The 6,684-nt window shown below is 33.4% G+C and overlaps 1 protein-coding gene and 1 long non-coding RNA gene across 5 annotated transcripts in view; one reads left to right on the top strand and one right to left on the bottom strand.

Annotated features, from left to right (window-relative positions):
* LOC119639969 (box A-binding factor) overlaps positions 1 to 6,684 on the top strand; it is a 29,939-nt gene that overhangs the window by 6,647 nt on the left and 16,608 nt on the right. The gene's annotated exons all lie outside the window — the stretch shown is intronic.
* Positions 1,487 to 5,676, bottom strand: LOC119639971. The gene is made up of 2 exons (XR_005247590.1): positions 2,364 to 5,676; positions 1,487 to 2,250 (listed from the first exon to the last, which is right to left on the bottom strand). It is a non-coding gene; the product is annotated as an uncharacterized LOC119639971 (long non-coding RNA).

Genomic DNA, 6,684 nt, shown 5'->3' with positions numbered 1-6,684 from the left:
TGATGTCTTATGTATCTGATTTCTTTGTCGAATTTTAAAAAGTGTTATCACTTAATATATCTTATGAAGATTTCTTGAATAACGACTTGTTTCATATATTGGCATAAATTGCAAGCATGCGGAGCAAAGCAATTGCGTCAGCGTTTTGCTATGAAATTATGCATAGACGTAATATAAATTAAAAAAAAAAAAAAAAAACAAACCGTATCATTTATGCAAAACACGTTTTAATTAAATGTGTGAAAAATAAGAGAAACGAAACAACAAAATTTTACAAATAAATAATTACTTAAGGCAAGTAAGCCACAAAAAATTGTATGTAATTGTTGTTGTTATTGTTACTGTTTAATTTTCTAACCTCGAAAACCATACATATTGTTAAGCATTTCATTAAAGTAATGCGGGCTGTATTGCAACCACCATTAATTACCTAGCATTGCCATATACACATATATATATATAGAGGATTCCACCATTGCGTATATGTACTTAAGATGTTTGTATATGCATTGCTTGATTTGCTGGCGTCAAATGTAACAAATACCTTAGTTTCAGTTAATTGAAACTATATTAATATACTACGGAGTAATAAACGCGGACATAGGTGTATATATATATATATATGTATATATCAGTACAAAAGAGTTGGTTTATTAAGTTTGCAAAGTGTATGTAACGCATAGAGTGCATAGTAGTAGCAGGCACGCATGGCATGCAAGCATAACATGAGGAGATGAATTGATGTCATGCTTGTGTTTGTAGCTCTCCATCAGATGAGAAATGTGATTACACTTTGAAAACTTTGCCCAAAGAGACGAACTGGATCTCTAATTTTGCCTTATCAACCACTTTTGGGAGGCAGCTTTTTTTGTCCAGCTAATAATAGTAAGGAATTTATTCACGTTGGGCTTTTTATTGCATTAGGGAATAAGAAGTGGTATGGATCTGAAGCTTTCGTTAATAACGTTACAACCAAAGCTTGAGCTAAAAAATATTTTAGGTAAACTGTAACATTGTTTGTCCATTAATACCGAGAAACTGATATTTGTTCCCTTTTATTCTAACCTAAATGACCTAAGAAGGTAGTAGTGAGTAATAAAATATCCGATCCAAGTCGTACATAATTATACCCTATAACGCTTACTATGCAAGGGTATAATAAGTTTGTACGAACCTATCCAACACCTAGAAAAACTTGACACACCTATTCAGAATCACTTTCTGTCTGTCCGTCTGTCTGTTTTGAAAATTCTTTTTCTTCCGCCGACTGATCACTATTATTTCGATGAAATTTGTTACACTGACGTGTTTCGGTCCAAGGGCGCATGCTATTAAAAATATTTTGGATCGGACCATTTTTTCGAGCATTTTCCTTATGACACCTCATTTGAAAAAGTAGTTGGATGAATAACTATAGAGCGGTGTAGGGTATTTTGCGGTGACTCATGGCCTACTATAGCGCTTGTATTTGCTTTATTTTAATATTTTTATACTCATTACAGAGGTTGGTATAGGTTTGTGTAAGGTTTACTTTTACGTTTATTGCTGTAATGCAGCCCTTAAAATGTAAATTTTATTACTTGCTAAGTATGACTAGCGCAATCGACTTAGCCAGGTGTCTTTAAGAGTATTTGCTTCGCATCTGTCCTTAACTTGATTTGATGGTTTTGTTGTCGTGAATTTACTTTTTTCACTTGCCATGTCAGAGGATCCTTAGGCTGTCAAATTAAAATTAAAAAAAACAAGAAAGAAAATTATATTTGGTTGTGAGGGACGAGACTTTTATACCTGTCATCGGGACCAAGACGGATAGACGGACGTGCTTAAATTGATTTACAATTTGATGCTGATCAAGAGTGCATGTACCCTGCCGGTTCCCTGAAGCTTCCTTCTGGGCTAACGTTGGAAACCTTTTGACAAATTGAAAATTACCCCCATCCTTCGATGTTGGTTGAACATAGAGTGAAGAAGAAGAAGAAGAAGAATTTGAAAAATATAAATTCCTAAACTGCACTGTCAAGCATTCCTCCGTTACTTGTACGTCCCTTCGAAAATGTGTGTCTCTTTACCGCTTCGCCTCTTTGATATTTTTGGCCACCAGCATGTGTGTATGTTTCTTCGTCCGTTAAGTCTATAGTCCGCCTTCCCATTGTATATTTTAGCTTTAGCTTTCCTAACTTCACCTTTCGCGTACGATTGAGACTTTATACGTTTCTCCCATCACTGGGTACAAAAGAGATCGAAAAAGTGCTAAGAATATAAAGGAAAAACATGTTAAAAGCAAAAGGATTAAATTACGTGCATTGAAGCATTCACACATTACATTAGAATTAATCATACGCGCTATGAACTCATTCACTTACCATAACCCTTTTCACGATCTCTGAATTCAGTTCTTTACGTCATAGGATTATTTTAGCAAAATTAGCAAAAATTCGATAATTAATGCAATTTTTCTTAGATTACGACCTAATACTTTCGTTTGGAGTGTTAAGTCGCTGTTAAGTATTATCAAGCTTAAAAATCAAATAAACTCTTGGGGAGGTGAACCATGGAAATTTTTTTTTGCTTTGGACATTATAGAAACTCGGAGTTACTTAGCTAAATTCTCTCAATTTTGGGCCGGGCCAATGTTTGGTCTGGGATTGTCACGATCACGGGCGAGGCTTTCCCTATTAATCTTTTTCCGATGCTGTACTCCGTTTATGTGCTTTCATCGTCTGACTTGTTGATAGTAAGGAACGAATTCACTCGATTCGCTAGATGTGCGCAACTAATGATATATTACATGAAACATGACAGCATTAACTTAAGTGATGCTAATTTGGACGTTTGTGCAGCTTTGATATTTTCCACACATTATTGTCATATCTTATCCATTTTTCATTATCGGTTATCAATCTCATCAGACATGGCTTGATTTTATTTCTTCTCAGCAGCATTTCGCTGGTGAATGTAATTTCACTGCAGGCGTGCATGTCTTTATTAATTCATGTGGTGTTCAAATATCGAAATACTTTTTGTATCCAGCTTTATGCAAATCGTTGAAAATTATGTTTTAGCCAATCTAGAATTCAGACATGAGGCCGTCAGTTGAAAAGTACCGACTTTATCTCCCTTTTTGAAGAACGATTGGTGAGAGTATGGCAAACCTTTGACATCGAAGCTTCTAGAGTGGAAGCAAGCAGAATATTTCCTTGCCATTAACAATAATAAAGCATCTGCACTGTAACTACCACGAACTTTCTCGCAAGCCTTGATAAACTTTGCGATCATGATCGAAAGGATGATTTTGCAGAGTAAAACGATTTTATTTATTCTCAAAACTCAATTACTTTCGATTAAATTAATGAATGTGTTTCTTCTTTTTCAAATTTTCTATACAATCTCATCGTTTACTTGCTTTGTAGTGTGGACCGTTACAATAGTGTTACCAAAATAACCGCAAAAACATTCATTATAAAAAACGCCACGAACTTTTTTCTTAATTCAACATATATGAAGTGATTTGCATCCGTGTATGTGCATTACTTGTTTAAAAGCTAAGTCATAATTTATTTTAAAATGTTGTCATCAAGATTGACATAAGAAATTCTGCCCCTAGATACAAATTTTTCGCATTTACGGGAAGTCATAGTCGAAACGATCGACAGAGTTATGCGACTTTAACAAATGTTTTCATTGGTTGACTACAAAAGGTTGGTATGTATCTTACCAATTTTTTATTTTTTTTTAATTTAGTTGACTTTTCTTCTTCTTCTTGTGTCTGCAAAATCTGTAGACTAATCTCGATGATATTTATTTAAGTGAATGGGTGAGCTTTTGTCTTACGGAGACTGAATATCTTGTGCATTAGCTAATATTGTCAAAACTTCACTTCCCCTCTGCACATATGCAGCAATGTATCTAACATATAGAAGAGAGTGTTTTTTTGGTTGCATATAAATTTTGGTAATAATTGTTTACAGCACGATATGTCTTTTTCGCCCTTCTTTTTAGTATCCCGCATAAAATGTGTTTGTACTTGCTTAAGCACCTCAACACTTCGACACGTGTTGTATCCCGTTAAGGCACATACGTAATTAAATTTAGTATTTAGAGCACTTGGGTGCATTTCCAATTATGGGAATATGTTAATTCGATCATTGTACGGCATTAACTGCATTAAACGGTTATAATTTTTCCGTAACATGGCGAACGAACCCCTAAAAACGGAAAATAGTTATAGCGAACCATAGCCTACCACCACCCTACAATTATTCATATAACGACTTTTCAAAATAGTTTTGATGCTTGTGTCAAAACAAGTCAGTGTACGGTATTTTATTAAAATATCTCAAAAACAGCGTCGTGTAGGTCGAACACAAGACAGAGAGAATACGTTTCTGAATCGACCGGTGGATCTATTTAAAGTCATTCTGCGTGTTGCATATATCCGAACAAGTTTAATATGCACTTGTAATGTCCATCCGTCCGTTCCTCTCTTTTTACCTCTGTCTGCGTTGTTTTGCTCAGCCTAAAATACCTATGGCTATAGATGCTCTTGATTGGCTTAAATAGTGAAATTGATTAAACCAAGTTCATCCGGATGGCCGTCAGTTGAAATTGTGATCAATAGGAAAGCTTTAAGTTGTATAATTTTGATTTGTGCATGGAAACGTGATATAATCATATGGACGGAAGGGTACACGTGGCCACATCTGTTCCCTGACACTTACTGCATTATTATTAATTAATTACGTGGGCAAGACGCACCACGACCGATGAGAACCATTGTACACGCCCATGCCACTAGCTCTCCAGTTTTAGGAATTTTAAGAATCCCACCAACTTCTTTGGATCGAAGCACTATATTGTGTCCAGCGTAATAAAATGCTCGCCAAACTCTTGGTGTCTAATTCTGAAGATGGCCTCACATTCACATGGAATATAATGAGACATCTCCCACGCCCCTTTGCAGAATCTGCATGAATCGGTACTGCCTACTCCTCTACAGGATGCATAGACTCTTCGTAGTATACTTTTGCAAGATTTAATATATCGAATATGGACGCCCATGGACGCTCCATCGTTATTATAAGCAATAAAAATCCCATATAGGCAGTAGTGTTATCGAAAGTTTGTAATACCGCGAGGACGCCTTAAAAGTATGTCTATTTTTGCGCATGTATATGTGTAGCTGAATAGTTTTTTTTTTTTTATTTTTTCTCTTCTTTCTATTGTTTGTCTATTTACTACAAGTCACGATTGTATGACTTGAAAACCTTATTTCCTTCGTTTCCATTATTTTTTTTTTTTTTTTTTTTTTTTTAGCTTTCTGATCTCCTCAGATTAAGCTTTTAAAAATCAGTTAAATCGTTTCATTTTGCAGCGCACGTGGATTTTAATAGTAAAGAGACATTGAAACGAACTTCCTGCTTGACAAGGTGTTGCTGCTATTGCTATTGCTCTTATTAGAGAAATTGGGATTTTTATGATTGAATTTCATTACATGCTAAAATAAACTTCTCGAAGTGAATCATGAAATGCTTTTTTTTTTTAAAGAGAATGTTACTCGATTCTTTTTACCTCTATTATGTCATATATATATATATACATATATATGTATGTACATATACAAGTTTCGCTAGATTTGACATAGTAATTTGTTAAAAAAAAAAAAAAAAAAAAATCATAAAATTTTTGTATTCGTGACCTAGAAAGGAAGAAATACTATATGAACGTTTGTTATCGATTGACTATACACAACAACAAATTTAAATCATAGCCGTTCGATGTTAATTTCTATACATAAAATCAAATGAATTCTAAGCGAATACTTTCAACTAATATGTATGTACGTTTGCTTGTCTATATGTACAAACAATAATATTTTTATTTTATTTATTTTTTATTTATTTATTTATTTATTATTTATTTATTATTGTTTGTACTTGAAAATGCGCTATAGAATGCGCTCTAGAAAAACACCTTATAATATGTAAAAATGTTTCAAACAAAAAAAAAACCATAGTTACAGCGGTAATAACGTTAGATCCATAACGTTATACCAATGCACCAAAAACAACTCAGGCATGATGCATTACCGAAGAACGTATGTGACTTTAAGCAGATTTTTTCATTCAACAAACTTCACCAACACCACCAACTTGACATATGCGTGTGTGTGGGTGTGTGTTCGTATTGTTACATGTACTATGCATATGAAGTTAAAAAAAATAAAATGAAAAAAAAAAAAAAAAAATGGAAAAAGAAAAAGAAAAGAATCTTAACAACTGAAACAATAAACAAAACCAAAGAATTGTTTACATACATTCACACGTATATATAAAATATGCTTCTTTAATAATTTACTTCCTATATATACACTTTAATAAATAAAATCTTTATATACTGTTTGGTATATGACTTCATATAGAAATAATAACAACTGTGAACATAAGTCGTCATATCTATATATATATATATATATATATATATATATATATGTACGTGTGTGAAGAGAAATAGCGCCAGTTATTAATTACAAAATAACAAACCACAATACAAGTGTTTATGCGACAATCATTCATGTTAAAAACGATTGATGGAGAAAATCAAGTGTCACTCTTCAACTAACTAGATCGTCTGGTGGCGATGGTCTCTAACAACATATTCATAGGATATATATATATATATATATAT

This window comes from Glossina fuscipes, unplaced genomic scaffold (genome assembly GCF_014805625.2).
Source record: "Glossina fuscipes isolate IAEA_lab_2018 unplaced genomic scaffold, Yale_Gfus_2 114, whole genome shotgun sequence".
NCBI lineage: Eukaryota > Metazoa > Arthropoda > Insecta > Diptera > Glossinidae > Glossina > Glossina fuscipes.
Note: the sequence above shows the minus strand (reverse complement) of the source record. Positions and strands in the feature narration are given on the sequence as shown.